This window comes from Octopus bimaculoides, chromosome 10, assembly GCF_001194135.2.
Source record: "Octopus bimaculoides isolate UCB-OBI-ISO-001 chromosome 10, ASM119413v2, whole genome shotgun sequence".
Classification (NCBI taxonomy): domain Eukaryota; kingdom Metazoa; phylum Mollusca; class Cephalopoda; order Octopoda; family Octopodidae; genus Octopus; species Octopus bimaculoides.
This window is the reverse complement of record NC_068990.1, coordinates 5876764-5894263: the sequence shown is the minus strand read 5'-3', so window position 1 is coordinate 5894263 and position 17500 is coordinate 5876764. Positions and strand designations below refer to the sequence as shown.

Here is a 17500-nt window from a genome sequence, read left to right as displayed (position 1 = left end):
AATGCTGTGTGTGACCTTTACCTTAAGAATGTAAAAATATAAAACAGAGCTATGTAGGCGTTTAGGCCGACTTATGACCAGTCAGTCGGAACCAATTGTGGTCGTAATTCGACGACGCCCTTTATATATATAGTTCAAATTTACACATCAAGAAAGAAGAAGACAAGTGAAGGAACAACAAACAAGTGTATTAGTTTAATGCTCAGGAAGTATAGGAAATCCTTAGACGTTTCGAGCCTACGCTCTGCGACAGGGAGGATTGAGAGGAAAAGAAAAAGTAGAGAGGACGAAAAAAAAAAAGAAAAGAAGCAGAGCGAGAGGAATGGGCAGGGATTAATGGTTGAACATGATGTAAAATATCTTTCTTCTTTTTAAATATTTTGAAATGTGTCAGACATTTAAACTTGTGAAAAGAAAGTCACGAGAGAGAGAGAGAGAGAGAGAGAGAGAGAGAGAGAGAGAGAGAGAGAGAGAGAGAGAGAGAGAGAGAGAGAGAGAGAGAGAAAGAGAGAGAGAAAGAGAGAGAGAGCGAGTGGTTTGCTTAAAGGAAAAATAAAGCAAATTCTTAATAAAGCAAAGTGGAAACGAACATAAAGTTAATCCTAAGAGAAAGATAAACCTACTGATAAAAACGTGAGTTATATTAATCATAAAAATGCATACATCTTCTGTTTATAATGAAATGTAGTGGCGTTGGTATATAAAAACACTACTTAATTGAGTTTCCATCAGATATGGCTTTAGTTATTCTTATCTTTTCGTACTTAATTCTATTTTTGTTTTTCATTTCTTTCTTTTTATTTCAAATATTTTGAAAGGTGTCAAAAATAGTTTAAACACACATCTATTCCATCAACTAACGCAGTGTGATTACTTTAATAACTTATTCTAACAATTCACATTTCCATTTTTCGTGTGTGCTTGTGATATAGTATCTTTGTTGAAATAATCTACATCTATGTAGTTTATATATCAATCTGGTTATTTAAATGATATTTGGTCTTGTGATATTAGAGAACTAACAAAATAAAAGAAAAAACGAAAAAAACGAGGTGAGCCACTAAGTGAACACGTGTCTATATGATTGACTTTAAATCTATAGAAAGCAGTCAGACCAACAACTACAGTAGGATACAACTGTATCCTAGTGTATACAGCAAATTGTAATCACTGTGAGTAGGGCTAAAGATTCTTCAAATGGACATTCTGGAGTTATATATGAAATAGTATCAGATTTTTCCTTGATGTGATCAGCCTTGTGCGATTTTGATCAGATGTCAGAAGACGTGGCAACCACCGAGCAGAAACCTTCGTCATGCCTCGTACTTTGTGCAGAATATTCTCAAGTCTCACGAGCTATACAAACAGCGTTGGCTATTTGACGTATAGTTGAGTGTCTGTCACGCATCACCGTGTGGTGAACAAGATCAATGTTTTCTTCGGTGGTGGCAGTTGCAGGACATTCAGATTTTGGGTCTTCAAGACCTAAATTCTCCTCCTAAATTCAGCTTCTTGCTTTTGCACTGTTGATAAAGCTAGACCGTCATCCCCTAATGCAGGAGTCGTCTTTTGTCACAGCGGGCCAAATAACTGAAGGAGTAACGAACGCGGGCCGCGTAACCATTTTGTTCAATACAATATAGTGAATTCACAAAAAATAAAAACAACTAACACATTCATTAAAAAGTTATCAAAGAAGGCGACGTTGGCAATAAGATATTTATATCACATCCAGTGTGCACATATCCGAATCTCACAAACTAAGCAGCAAAAAAGTTAGTGAGATTTGTGAAACTGGTGTTTTGCTTTTAAGATATCGTCAATATTTCATGTAAGATATCATCAGTGAACCTCGTTCGAAGCGCTGACTGCACATGCTTCATTTTTGAAAATGTTTGCTCACAGACATAAGTTGTTTCAATCAGTGATGCCATACCAGAGGCAAATTTCTTCAACTTTGAAAACTCATCATCGGGTAAGCAACGATAAAACTCAACAAGTTTTCCTTCTCTGTGCTTCTCTTTCAACAAGTCATTTGCATGTAAATCAATGTGCACCATCTAGGTCGATTGGCACGTCATCAAGGTTACAATCAAACGGACTCTGGAACAGAAGAATGTCACACTCACTTCTGTCGGGGTCTGAAAATCTCTCTAAAAAATGCTTATTTAAGTCACGAATAATCTTCGGAAACTGGAGGTTGACGTCTGCGATTCCAGTTCAAAACTCTTTGAAACACTGAAAATGAGAGAAGTTTCCTCCTTCCAGTTGTGCTTCAAACAACGATAGCTTTCTCCAAAATCCTTTGATGATAGTGTAGAGATCACAAATAAGGTTATCATTTCCCTGAAGTTTCAAGTTCAATTCATTCATGTGGGATCTGATATCAACAGAAATGACAACTTTGACAGCCAGGTAGGATCTGACAGAAGTGGATCAGCTCTACCCTTTTCGGTGAGAAAAATATCTATTTCTCTTCGGAGATTATAAAAACGAAACAGGACTTTACCACAGCTGAGCCATTTCACTGCTGAGCGATAAGTCAAATCACAGAATTCAGAATCAATTTCTTCAAGAAAAGCCTGGAACTGGTGGTGATTAAGTGGATGATCCCGAATGTAATTCCCCACAGAAATGACTGGTTTCAGTACGCAAGAAATATCTAAGTCTTTCCCACAAAGTACTTGCTGATGTATAATGCAGTGTACAAACAAGGCGTTTATATGGGGTTTAAATGAATATCAATGTTTGAAACTATTAGATGCTTACCTCAACACTCAAATATGCAAAATACATGACATCATTCACTGAAGTGAGTCCTTTTTATATACGGCACTCTTCAAACCGGTTTAAACACGGCAATGCAAGTTAAAACACGATCGCTGCAGGAATGAACCCTCATTCCAGGTACTTACACAAAAACTACAGCGCCGTGGCGGGCCGGATGAACTGACCTCGCGGACTGTAGTTTGGTGCATCCTGCCTTAAGGTAGTAAACAATATCAATATGAATGTCGTTGGGGGCTAAGCCCCTTTTTCTTGTAAGTATTTGTTAACAACACGATACCAAGATTTGTCCATTTTCAAGAGAAGTCGCTTTTAGTTACATTTGAAGTCTTCTTCGAACAGTCAGGCGTCACTGTACCTGGAAAGAAACAACGCTGCAAGATTTCACTGCTCTGGCATCACTCCTTTACAATCAGCCAATAAACTTTTCAGCACACCCTCGTAAATATAAATAACTGACAAAAAGCAGAGGTTACGCAATCACTCATTAGCATAGAACTGTTTATGCTGTAAGACACCGCTCACATACACACGCACACACATCTGCGTGTATATGTGTGTGAATGTATGTGTGACTGTGTGTAGGTGTATGTGCATATTTCTGCTGATGTATACTGACGGAAGATGCCTACTATTGTTTGTGTTACATTTATGACTGCGTCAGTTGGAAATAGATAAATAACAAAAACAAAATTAATCTGTATTGTACGTATTTAAAGTGCTCCCAGTAGCTTTGTTGTGTAAGCCTGCCTCGGCTTTACCATCTTCTCTAAAAGCAACATTAGAATTATCTATATAATAGATAATTTTATTTGTATCAATAGTCTGTTAAATTCAAAATTATGTAATTTTCCTCATACTCGTAGCTGTGTGTATTGAAATCTGATAAGGTGAAAAGGGTGAAATATCGCAGTAAAGATGGTTGCCAAGAAAGCTTAATTATGTCGTCTTAAAGGCCAAGCAGTTCATCAGAACTTGCAAATTCTCGATTCCTTACTTGTGGAAATCAGCATCTTGTCGGTATTATCTGTGCAATTCACTTTCGGTGTGAAGCAAGTACTACATAGAGTATTATTATTTTTTTTTATTTAAAAAAACGCCTCTGTTTTTACGTTTTCTTTCGCCCCGTTGTTTACTCTCTTCGACGACACACAAATGTATACACACATATACACAAACACACATATACACAAACACACATATACACAAACACACATAAATTATTTTCGTTTGGTGCTGATGGTAGATATTAAACTGTCCTTGGACTGTTTCCGTAGAGAATTAACTTTTTTGATGAGAATAGGTCACTCACTATATCTTTGGTCAGTTCTTCTCTATTTTGAGAGGAAGGGTTACTCAGAGTGACCCTTCTCCATTGAAACGTAGTGCAACGTAGCCGATTGCGAGAGGGAGAGTAAGAGAGTAGAGAAAGCGAAAAAGAGAGATGGTGACTGAAAGAGAAAGAGAAAAAGTGAGAGAGAAAGAGAGATGGGAGGAACACAGAGGGAGATACATCGAGGAAGAAGAGACAGAATCGAGCTACCCAAATATTTGACTGCGACTTTATTTTCAAGTTAGACTGGATGAAATGTAAAAATGACCTCAGATTGATGTGAAAACAAACCACACAAAGGCAGAACAATTACACATATATACATACATATATGTACGCATACATACATACATATATGTATACATACATACATACATACATACATACATACAAACATAGATATATATATATATATATATATACACACACACACACACACACACACACACACACACATATATATATATATATATATATATATATATACACACACATATATATATATATATGAATCCTTTAGAGTTTATCACCATTCCCCTCACCTTTTCGCGGATTGATTTGTCAGGCAAGGATGCATTGTGACTTATTTTCCTATTTTGTCGATTCCTTCTTCTCATTGATCTGACTCAGTGTCACTTTCTTTGTCCTACAGCGGTACCAAATTATGGAACGTTGCTCAGGTTGTTGGAATTTCTGGTGCTATCTGTGTGAATGTGTTTCTTTGTTGAAATTTATTTGTTTCAATATTATAATTTTCTTTTGTATATCCTATTGTACATGTTCTATCCGTAATATGTTTCGGAGTTATATTGGCTTGTGGACGGCGCCTCCAGCGCTGTTCTTGCAAAGCTGTTAGTGTTAATGTCAGTGTTGCATTCACAGTTGCTTTTGTTTCTTTTATCCCCAAATCATTCATGATTCAGAATTTTGATAAAATACGTTCCATTCCTTAATTATCCTATCTTTTTCCAACACTCATTATATATAGGACTATATCATCCAATGTAATATTCTTTTGTTGTTATTATACCTGTTGTTTCTTTTGGGTGGGGGAACATATTCATTAATTGTGACCGTCCCATCTTTTTATTGGTTACCTGGTATTATATTTGTCTAGTGTATCCTTCAGATGCTAAGGCGTGATTTGAAGGATATCTTATTGCCATTTCTAGCTGCTCAGCAGGCCACATTGAAGGTTCATATTTTTCTTAGAAGTGTATTACCCGTTATTGCTTTTCTCATTGTCGAAGTCCTTTCCTACAATTACTTCTTTACGATGTTCCCCAACAACCAATATAGTTCAAATGTTATGTTTCTCTACAAGGGAGATATTACACCAGAAATGCTTTTTCCTAATTACTAAATTTGTTACAAACTTCAACGAGACAATAAAAAATAAAGTTAAGCTACTTATATTAAAAATTTGCAAAAGTTTAGCGCTGCACGTCATACGCAGTTGATATTAACAACAACAACAACAACAACAACAACAAGTATGGGAATATAATAATATTAACATTTAATTGTAATAAAAATAATAACAACATAACACTACAAATGTTGGTAGTTTGATAACAAATTTGCATTTTTGTTTTTCATTTCTAAAAATAATTCTTTTTTACTTTTTGATTTGTTTCTTCTGACAATGGAATATCGTGTTAAAATAAAAGTGATAGAGTAATGGAAAGATTACATTTCATTTGAGAACATCGGAGAAATGCGCTCACAGAAAAAAAAAAAATACAAAACAATAACGTTGGAAATGAAATGTCACATTTGAGTAATATTTCTGCAAGGATATAAGAAAAACGCTGATAAATTGAAGTATAGAAATGTCATTTTGAAACACAAATTAAAGAATATATTTTGAAATATAAATCATTTTTTTTTTCATATGTTAGAATATGACACAATTAGTGTATTTATAAGTGAGAAGCAAAAATACTTTTAAGGTGTTGTTTAAATATCAAATGATGTGCTTTTAAATTTAGTTTTGAAAATCTTTTAAAAATTCTATCAACTTCTCAGATATCAAGTAGCGAAGAAAAAAATTCCTCCATCAAATTCTATTAGTTCCTTTTCAAATATCTGTGTATAGTTACTTGCATACATATATACATGTATACATACATTTATACATACATAAACACTCATATATATGTATGTATATGCAAAGGTATATATATATATATATATATATATATATATATATATATATATATATCATATATAATGTTTTATACAACATAATGTAATATAATGTTATGTATATATATTGATGTATCTTTTTCTTGCTTCAGTCATTAGACTGCAGCCACGATGCTGCACCACCCTGAAAAATTTTAGCCGATTTAATTGACCCCAGTACCTTTTTTTAAAGCCTGGTACTAATTCTAGGCTTTGCCGAGCCGCTATGTTACAAGGATGTAAATACGCAGGCATCGGTCAACATCAGTTGTCAAGCTGTGGTGGGGGACAAACACAGATACATAGACACACATACACACATTTAAATGTAAGATGGGCTTGTTTCAGTTTCCATCTAGCAAATTCACTCACAAGGTTTTTTTTTTTTTGGTTCGTAGCTATAGTAGAAGATCCACGCCCAAGGTGCCACACAGTGGGACTGAACCCGGAACCAAGTGGTTGGGAAGCAGATTTCTTACCGCACAGCCACGTATGCATACGTATATATGCACATATACAAGCAAAAATAGACAGAAACTAATTCGGATCGGAAAAAAGGTTTCACAAGTTGATGGAAATATCCTTTAGCATACGATTCAATAAAATAAACCTTTTTTTTTTGTATATGCTGCTAAAATGAGTTTTTGTATATGCTGCTAAAATGTCTCATGCGTACTGGTTCAGATGATTTTACTAGATTCTTCTATCCGACTTTAAACAATACGATTTCTACTGACTGACTGCCAGGTTTTGCAGCAACTGGTGAATAACTAATAAAAACACCGACAGAAGTTGTTATTGTTTAGCCCTAAGACATCTCTGATTGATCAGACCTATTTGCGACAAAGATCGTTCCTTCCAAGACCATCCCGTTTTCTTCTTAAGTGAACAGAACCCAGGACGATATTAAATATCGTGTTCGTTTCTAAGGTGGTAGGATGTGATTTGAAGGAGGGTTAGCTTTTATTACTAATCGGTGGAGTAATCACGTAGTGTCTTCTTCGTTGGCTCAACTAGACCATGAACAGGTAGGATTATGTCCAAAAGAATTCTAACCGTGATCATCCAATCACGTTTTCTAATATGTCATTTTCTGGTACAGTGAGACTTAAAGGAGTTCAAGTTAAAATTTCTTGGATTTGAGGGTAGATTTTTGCTATTGCTTCTAGCAGTAGACCAACCCAGTAGAAGTCCACCTCATTGGTGTGGAGGAATATTAATGTTCTATAAAACATAGTAATCTGTTTCGATTTGTAATTCTGTTACCTACCAGCAGCTAGGAGAGCCAATGAAAAACTCTGTGATGACGATTGCCATGTTATAAAGAAATAGCAATTAAAAAGTTCACTTCGCAACTAGGAAGTGTCTGGTTCAAATCTTACATACATGCATAGATAGATAGATAGATAGATAGATAGATAGATAGATAGATACATGCATACATACATACACACATACTAGTTGCCCAGCGGATATTATAAAGCTGAAGATAAGTGAAAAAGAGAACACCTACGCTGAACTATCGAGACATCTGCAGTTAGTCTATCCAGATTACAAGTTCAGGTTTATACCTGTAATTATTGGAGCCCTGGGATATGTAACACACTGCCTAAATACCAATCTTGAGAAATTAGGCTTCTTAAAACCAGAAAGGTGAAAGCTTATTCGAAGACGACGGATCCACTCCATCCATGGAACAGTAAAAACCAGTAAAACTTTCCAGAAGTTTATCATTTAAATATATATGAACATGATTAGATATGCAACTATATACATGAGAATACATACATAAAACAAAAATACAAATCTGCACATATACATACATATATTCGTATGGTTTTATGCATATACACACTATTTATATGTGTATATACAGGTACACCCCCCCCACACAATTGTGTTACTATAAACATATTTTAGAAGCAACGTATTGGAGCTCTCTCTTCAGTCTGTATGTATGCATTATATTTATTGCTAGATCTCCTCATGAAGCTACGCTGCATATCTTCAGTATAAATGTGTGTGTCTGTGTCTGTGTGTGTGTTTTTGTGTGCGTTTGAGTGTGTGTGTGTGTGTGTGCGCGTGTCTGTTTATGTATACATATATACATATCTTTTTGCATATATAATATATCGTTATAATATGAAGTCAAGTTAAGCTATAGTATACTTCCTGAAGCCATATCAATATAGTGTATTTAAAGTAAATTCGCTTGAGGGAAGCAACCTACCTTCATGGCATATTGTGCCAATATTTCAAACAAGACAGTTGGATACATCGACCGTACCTATTTGATGCTGCATCACAAAGAACGTTGCACATCAGTAATGTAAACAGTCACTCGCAAGCAAGTATGACTTGGTAACATATACCAGTCTTTCGCTAATTAGTTTAGATGCGTATGTAGTAGTGACCAGCCATATACACTCTCTGAGGAATGCCGCAATTATTATTGTGAGTTGATTCTTTATAACAGTGAACTTGCTCGTGTTCTGGCAATTATTCACAACTGAATATTTTTTGTGGCCAATGAAACGCCTTTCTATTTCATTCAGAAAAAAAAAAGATGCGAGTAAACAGATGATGGGACAGCTGAAGAGTAGAGAGCTGCAGTAGCATTGGACTGGTACTCATTTTCAGCTGAGTGGATTGAAATAACATAAAAAGAAGCCCCTTGCTCAAGGACACAACACACTGCTCGGTGCAAGAATCGAAGCTACGACTCAGCATTCCAACCACTAGACCATATGTAAACTGAAGAATGGTGCAGTTATTATTGTGAGCTGTTTCTTTATAGTAGTGAACTTTCTTGTGTTCTGGCAAATAATCTCAACTAAATATTTTTTGTAGCTAATGAAACACTTTCCTTGTTCATTTTTTATACAGTGGAAGAAGGATACTGACCTTCTCCTTTATTGGTCCTTCATGATGAGAAGGCTCAATTACCCCAGATTGGCGACTGCTATGAGAACGTGGACAGACAAAAGGTCACGTCTTCTATCAGGTTACAGATCCTTACAAAAGTGATTCGGTTAAGTGATTAGTGTAGAATTTGTATAGTGAAAGACAATAGAAAATGCTTATTGAGAAAAGGCAGTGTCTATTTATAGCGAAACGTCTCAGTTGTCTTCTGTACTTACCGAAATGGTTAAAATGATAAAAGTCACTGAGCTGGTCCTATTTTTGCTTTACCGCATAAGATTTTCTGAGTATTTGATTCTCATTATACTAAGTGTTCAAACATTAACTTAACCATGGTATACAGCTACAAAGTTTGGAAGAGTAGGAGGAGGTTCACTTGCAGTAGCAGAAACAGTGAATGTGTGGAGGATAAAGCTTGTTGGTGTGCTGGTGATTTGGGCAGTAGCTGCAGTAACTCAGATGTCTGACAAATATACTCAAATATATGACAAAATTCAACTTTCTAGAAGGCCAAGTTATATAGATTTCCCTCCACTGAAATGATAAAAGGTAAAGAATGACAGAAGATGGATTGAATTTATAAACAAAGAGTTACTTTGATAGAATCCATTCATCATTCTCTCTACTATTTGTGATATTTCCAAAACTCAAGAAAACTTATGTTGCTTTTTTTTTAAACCCCAGGGTAACCTTGATCCAGTAGACCTATAATAAAAACGGCCATGTAATCTTTTTCTTAGGCAGAGTGTACGGAAAACTCATCCACCGTCATCCTTAAATACGGTAGCGCGTGATTTGTAGGGACATTTGGCGGCTGTTTCAAGCCGATCGAGCAACGATCCTCGTTATCTAAGTGGTCATTCTTGTAGGTATTGGAGGCAAACCACCAGTTACAACAATTGAGTCCACCTGTAGGACCAGGCTCTTCATTCAATCCAATAACAAAAAGGCATGCTGAACTCTCCTTCCATCCGCCACTTTTCAATTGCAGTAGGATTGAAATTGGAACTACAGGCTAACCAAACGTCACTTTTATAGCACTTCCAATGAGATCGGTGGAACTGCAATAAACAACAGCTAAATATCTGTTAATCTTAGAGTGCAGTCTTAAAAGACGCACAATTCATAATGCAGTTTAGCGTACAATTACCATTAGACACAAAAAGCTGGATGTTCAAGTCTTGAGTGTTTATGATCATATAAAGCTAATGAGTCAGAGCCGGCTTTTGATCAAATTACAACAAACAACGCTTCCACCAACTGGAATTATGAATCTTATATCTCTTTTCATATAACGTTGAACTGGGTGGACGAAAATGTTGAGGAATACGTAACTTGAATGTGTACATGGCGGGTGCTGAAAAGGTCCTGGCTTGAAGGGTATCGCAAAAGGTCTAGTTGGAGACCCAACTTTCCGAGTTCTTTTACAGGGTTCAGAACAACTGAAAGACCGCTGCAAAAAGTGTGTGAATCTGAGAGGGGGATATGTTGAATAAGGTCATTATTAACTCATCCTCCTGTATTTTCTTATGTGAGAAGATACAGAATCGTGACGCATCTTTTTTCTCTCGTGTTACAAGTATTCTGCCTTGTATAACTCTCAATGTTATTATATTTAAAAATGATGTTTTTTTTAATTACATTAAAGAAAAACAAAACTTCAAATTGAAAGTAGAACATTTCAGATGTATAATTTTAAGAGTGCGACACAAAATATACACGAATATTAATTCTAAATAATTTTTGAGTAATTTGTATTCATAACATGAGAATTAGAAAAATATAAAATAATCTGGAGATAAACAGATATAAGATTTAAAGAGAACTTCAAAAATTAAATCGATATAAAAGTTATTGATGTCTAGATAATTTTACAGAAAATGTCTTTGTAGAAAACCTACTTTTAAAATTTACATTATTTGATTTATTATGTTTAAGTGTTGTTAGGCCTCTAGGGTCAGTTTTCCAACAATGTTTAATGCTTCGAATCAATGACTTGTCTCCTGATATCTCTCAATAGTATTCATTCAGTCAAAGCATCATTTAATTAATAAAGGAAACCTGAAATTAAAACTTATGAACTTTGTTGGTGTCATAATTAATTTGTACAACTTCCAAACTTTAGAACACTGTGAGATACGAAAATTTTATTCAGTAACAAACGGGAAACCTTTTCAAATTGTTGATCGAAAATTTTCTTGTTGCTGTTGATTAGTTTCCAACGATCTTTAATCGAGAATACATATGATCAAAGTCATTTCAAACATGACCACTTCGCCTTAATTTCAGGTGTAGTGTATTGAGGAATTGCTTGTTCAACGGGTCTTTCGTTTGTCAAGACAATAGTATCATTTGAAAGATATTTGGTTGATATTTTAAGCAGGTTGACCGACTGCATAAAGTTGGTACTGTCGGTCATTGCTCTCTTATGTGAAACACATTTAGAATTTTTAAAGGTTTATCTGCACTTTCAGGCCATATCTGGCACTAGGCAACAGCTTCAACCCATTTCATAACCGCTTTAATAAATTCTGTGAAGTTACTGATATTATTTACGATACGCCAAAGTACGCCAAAGCTGCATATCTGCTGAAAAAGGCAGAGCTAACTAACATGATTCGATTCAAGTTCAGAAAAAGACATCTTTCAAACAACAGCAAGTTATAAAAACCAAAGTAACTATACTTACGTTTTCAAACCGAGGGAGATACAAAAACTAAAGGTACGAAGGTACTTGAACGGAGAGATATACAACCTGGAATAGCAGAACGTGATTATCAAACAGAAACATAACATAAAAACAAAAACATCGGTTCTTACGCTTTCAAACCGAATAAGATACAGACCATGGGAAAAAGTTCAGTGCAGAAATTAGAACACAGAACCTACAGCGGCAAAATCAATTACTATCATTTCAACTACTCCACCATATTCGTTGGGCATTATCTGAAAATCAAATTAAAATTATTTTGCAATTTTGGTTTTATTAATTACCTCATAGATTTATCATTTATAATTTAATAGTCGCTTACAGAGTCTCCGTCTTCGCCCTTGTATGTTTATGATTAACATTAATTTTATCCATAATCCAAGTGATTGCAAACTTTGTGTTTGCCTTCTATTCCAATTAAAATTATGTTTCCCATTAAAAGATGTAAAAACAGAAAAAGAAAAAAACCCAAAAATTCTTTCAAAATCTCCTCCTTGAATTCATTAATATTTAAAGATTAATGTATTTATCGTTTCAATATAATACAGAAATGTCTCATTATGTTCTGAACAATTTTGTCAAATTTACGAAAATTACATCTATTTATCAATAGCAAAAATAGCAATCATCTGTAAGATAATGGAATTGAATAATTTTTCATATTATTGCTCAAGCGATTATATTCAATCTATTTCTACTTTCTGCAGTAATGAGTGAAAAAAAACCCCACTTGCAAGAGCATGAATCTAACAGGCACACACGTACACGTATATATATATATATATATATATATATATATATATATATATATATATATGCGTGTGTGTGTATGCATACATATAAATATGTGTGTGCATATATATACATATATATACATATATATATATATACACATATATACATGCATATATATGTATATGCATATATGTATATACATATACATATATGTATATATATATATACATATATATACATATATATACATATATGTATATACATATATATACATACATATATACATATATATATACATATATATATACATATATGTATATACATATCCATGTATACACACACACACACACACACACACACACACACACACACACACACACACACACACACACACACACACACACACACACACACACACATATATATATATATATATATGTATATATATATACGCACACATATGTATATTCTTCTCTCAATGACACTACAATTTTATAATTAGACGTAAATTTACGTTATGTCATATACATTTGTTAAAAGCAACACAATGCATGTATATATACACAATATGCACTCTGCTGTACTTACTGTTCGCTGAACCTCAGAAATAACTGTAAACGATTGCCTGGACTCTACATTGTCTTAGCTGCGATGATGATATATGAACTCACTGGATATCTACTTAACTATAATAGTCTTTTTCTTGTTTCCTACTAAATTACAATGTTTATTCGCATATCTACATGACTAATTTGTAAATGCCTTGGTGCAATTAACGACACATACGTACACATAAATAAATCCTGTTGGATTAGAAGATGGGAGTGGAGGAAACAAATACTTCTTTGATCTTAATTGATATATTTAATCAAGGGAATGGATCCTCTTATTATGAATAACACAATATCGTCTATTTCGCAAATTGTTGTTCAGTTGGGTTCGAAGGAAGAAGAAATAATAATATCATTTTTAATCTCTTCACAATTAGTAAACTGTTTTCTCTCTAAATAATGTAGCGATGATTTGAAAATATGGTTGTCAGGCAGAATGCAGATGAGGCAAAACTTCCATATTTAGTGCCTTAATTTTTTCTTATGGATCTTGGGTAATAGGTGGTTTTGCCTTATCGTGCAAGAGCAACGCCCCTTTACGATTGACGAATACTGGGCAGTTTTTCTGCAAATCATTTTGCAATGCTTCCGACTGACGACAAATATTTTCCCTACATTAATTATTTCGTTATGATTTAACACTTCATGATAAGCGACTTCATACCTCACCAAATTCAGAGAATAGCATTTTTACGAGTGTGACCTTGCTTTGGGGATAGATACTGCTATTTATGAGTGCCAACTATTGTCGTTTTTCTTGGATATAATCATAGGGAAGCTAGTTCTGATCATGTGTAATGGTTATCCTTAGGAAAAGTTCGGTAGCAAGCCGACTCTTCAATGATAATCAGAGAGGCAGATTGGTGGCGTGGGACCCACTGATCAAGTTTAGACACTTTTCCTAGTTCATAAAGGTGTTTTACATCAGGGTGAGTAAAAAGTAAGCAACGCTTTGAACCATGAAGAATTTGTACCTGAGTTTTGCAGAGTTTGGAATTTTTAAAACATTTTTTTACAGTTGTCTGAAATACAGACATAAACCGGCCCAAACGCATCAATAAATTAACATTGATATTTTTTCCACCATTGTTACAATCACCTGAGATGGAACTGTCAAAGCCCGATATTCACAGACAGTTTAAAAAAAAATTATAAACAAAATTGTCTAGTTTAGTGGTCAAGGTTCAGTTACTTTCCTAGTTTCCGAATTAGTCAACAGTTTGTAACAAACGGAGTCGAATCTAATGAAAAAGAAACAAAAACATGTCTCTGATTCACTTGCTTAATAACATATTAATGCAAGCAACATCATCGATTGTTTTCACCATTTCAGAATATCAAGACTGATAGAAACGCTTGAGTTGCAGAGTAAATGAAGTCAGTGTTTAGCGATGGCATTTTATCAGGTTGGTGCGAAAATAATTGTAGATTTTTAAGTCAAATTTAAGGCAATATATCTTAGCTCAGAGTAGATTTTATTAACTGAAATAATAACCATTAGTCTCTATAGTTCCTGTTGGCAAGAAGAAAGCAGTTTATTTGTCCCACGAATTTAGAATTCTGGAGTCCTGGAACCAATAAATTCTTTGAAGTTATTTTGAGCTGCCGCATGGTTGACGGTTTTCATTTACAGGAAGTTATCGAGACATTTGAAAACATAATTGTTATGTTTCCCTCTGACTGACTCGCAGAGATAACATAACGCGTTATACAATTTAATTATTACATTTATTGTTCAATTACATACAAAGAACGCACTCACCCAATGTTCGTTATGAATAAACAAAAGTCATGTCCGCCATATATATATCAATGACATTTTACTACGACAGTCCCACAAGACAACAACAATGAAACAATGAACTCAGACGAACCACATGACACACGGAACGTCAGACGAATTACATATCTAACAGTCCATATAACAATAATAGTGGGAAAGAGGCCCAGAGAGTAAGCTGAGTAAGGGAGAGTGCGTAGATCATTTCATTAAATTTCTGTAAAATCATTTGGTACAGTTGTTATGTGTTGCCCTAGACAAGTGATCCTTTTCGACTGGCAGATGCTGGACAAACACTATAGCTCCTGGTGCATTTTATTGATGTTTTGGCCATACCTCCCTACTGTGGGATTATTATTTAATCTTTTGCATACGTTCGCTTCCGTAATGACACTCAATTTGTCGTTGTTATACTCGACTCTCTTCTTTAAAGCACTCGTCTTCTCACATTGTTTTAATTCAACAGCTTAAAATAAACATGTATAAACAGCGAAATCGAAAGCAACAGCATAAATAAATAGTGAAATTTCCAACGATCCAGTCTACCTAGCTCGAACCTCTCTCAGAAATTGATTTTTAAAATAGACGTTGAATTTAGAAGTCGATTAAATCGATTACGTTATTACTTAACCGGGGTAATTGAAAAGCAAAGCGGATTTCAAGAGGTTTGTTGTGTTGAATTTAGGACGGTAACACAGGGTCAGTGTCAGTAGATTATTGAAACTAAACCCTTAGTAATATTTGAAATTACTTCTCTACATTCTGAATTTAATTCATGTCACCGCAGACAAACAACCGAAATTAATCTTGTAACTGAGCAGAAATTCAGTATTTTAGTGTGGAGTAAATAGTTGCGCGAACGAATAAGCAGAAAAGTAAATATATTAACAAATAGAGCTAAAATAAATTTAAGAAATTAAAAGAAAAACTAAAAGGCAGAGACCTAAAAATTTCTTCTCATGGAGTCCAATGAGTTGTTGTGAAACGATTACTGAAAACAGGGTCGCGACGTGAACTCTCTTCTCTTGGCTGCAACAACCCAAACGTACAGATGTTATAGGAATTCACATTAAAATTCTGTCGCAACTGAACAATATCATTGATTTATATCCAGTTATTTTTCCACTTGTTTGCTTAATTCAAAATGAATATTTCTTGTTTTGCTTCTCTTTTATGTTTTTCTCTATTGGTGTTTGCTATTTCTTCATCTATTTATTGCAGCTAAGCACTGACAAATATTTCGAAATCTACATAGTTACCACCATATTAACACTGATGCATCGTTTCCTGTAGCTGGTCATTGAAGCGCTATAAATGTTTTCTCAGTAAGGTGAACCGCAACGGCATTCACTGTGAAAATTCAATATGTATGAAAAGTTATTCATGCAGCAGCTGATCTAGCAAGGTTTATATTTTGGGACAACTGTTTTTGCTATCATTATCATAACATATAGATAGTAAAGAGTGACTGTAAGTTGAGTTTACGCTGCAAGTTCAATTTCCGGTTGTACCTTCTTATTTAAACGCTAATCGTATTTATAATTAGATTTCCACATTTCTACTCGTCTTTGTAAATCTGTAAAGAGATGTAACTTAAAAAAAGCATTTGGTTAATAAAACGATTCAGTACTATCGATAAATGCAGGCCGAGTTTCAAATATGGAGGAAGGGGAAAGATTATCTATCTATCTATCTATCTATCTATCTATCTATCTATCTATCTATCTATCTATCTATCTATCTATCTATCTCCCTCTATCTGTCTGTCTATCTGTCTGTCTGTCTATCTGTCTGTCTGTCTCTCTCTACGCACACACAAACACACACACTCATACACGCGCGCGCGCGCACACACACACATATATATAAAGACGAAGGCATGATTGAGTTGATAAAACTTCTGCTTTACAAACCTAACATGCTGGATTAGATAACATGAAATCTTTATCATAGCGACAGGTTAGCAAAGATTTTGAGTGAATCTGGTGAGACTGAGACCGGATAGAAGATCGTAGAATTTATGGCACTTGTATAATCCAAAGATCCAGCCATGTGTCACTTTATCGTATCTGTTATACTAAAGGATTGTGTTAAGAGTACCAGAGAAGGTGGGATAATCCCCATTGTCGTACGCTAGTTCAATGAGTAGCATACGAAGTTCATATGGCAACTAGACACTCGTATACGAAGAATGTCGCTGGTTACAATGTGCTTTGTATTGTTATAGCCGTCGGATAGGCACACAGACCAACATTCCTCCTGAAAAGGGGACTGGAGTTATGTGAAATGAAGTGTTTTGCTCAAGAACACAACACACCGCTCGGGTTGGGAATCGAACACACAATATAGCGACCGTGAATGCAACAGCTTAACTACTGGGCCATGCGCTTTCATATATATATATATATATATATATATATATATATATATATATA

At 34.7% G+C, this 17500-nt stretch overlaps 1 long non-coding RNA gene across 1 annotated transcript in view; it reads left to right on the top strand.

Annotated features, from left to right (window-relative positions):
• The window catches only part of LOC128248846 (uncharacterized), a 29697-nt gene extending 13220 nt beyond the window's left edge, over positions 1-16477 (top strand). The window contains exons 2-3 of the long non-coding RNA XR_008264968.1: positions 14619-14691; positions 16287-16477. This is a non-coding gene — a long non-coding RNA (uncharacterized LOC128248846). The remainder of the gene's footprint in view (positions 1-14618; positions 14692-16286) is intronic.
• The last annotated feature ends 1023 nt before the right edge of the window (positions 16478-17500 follow it).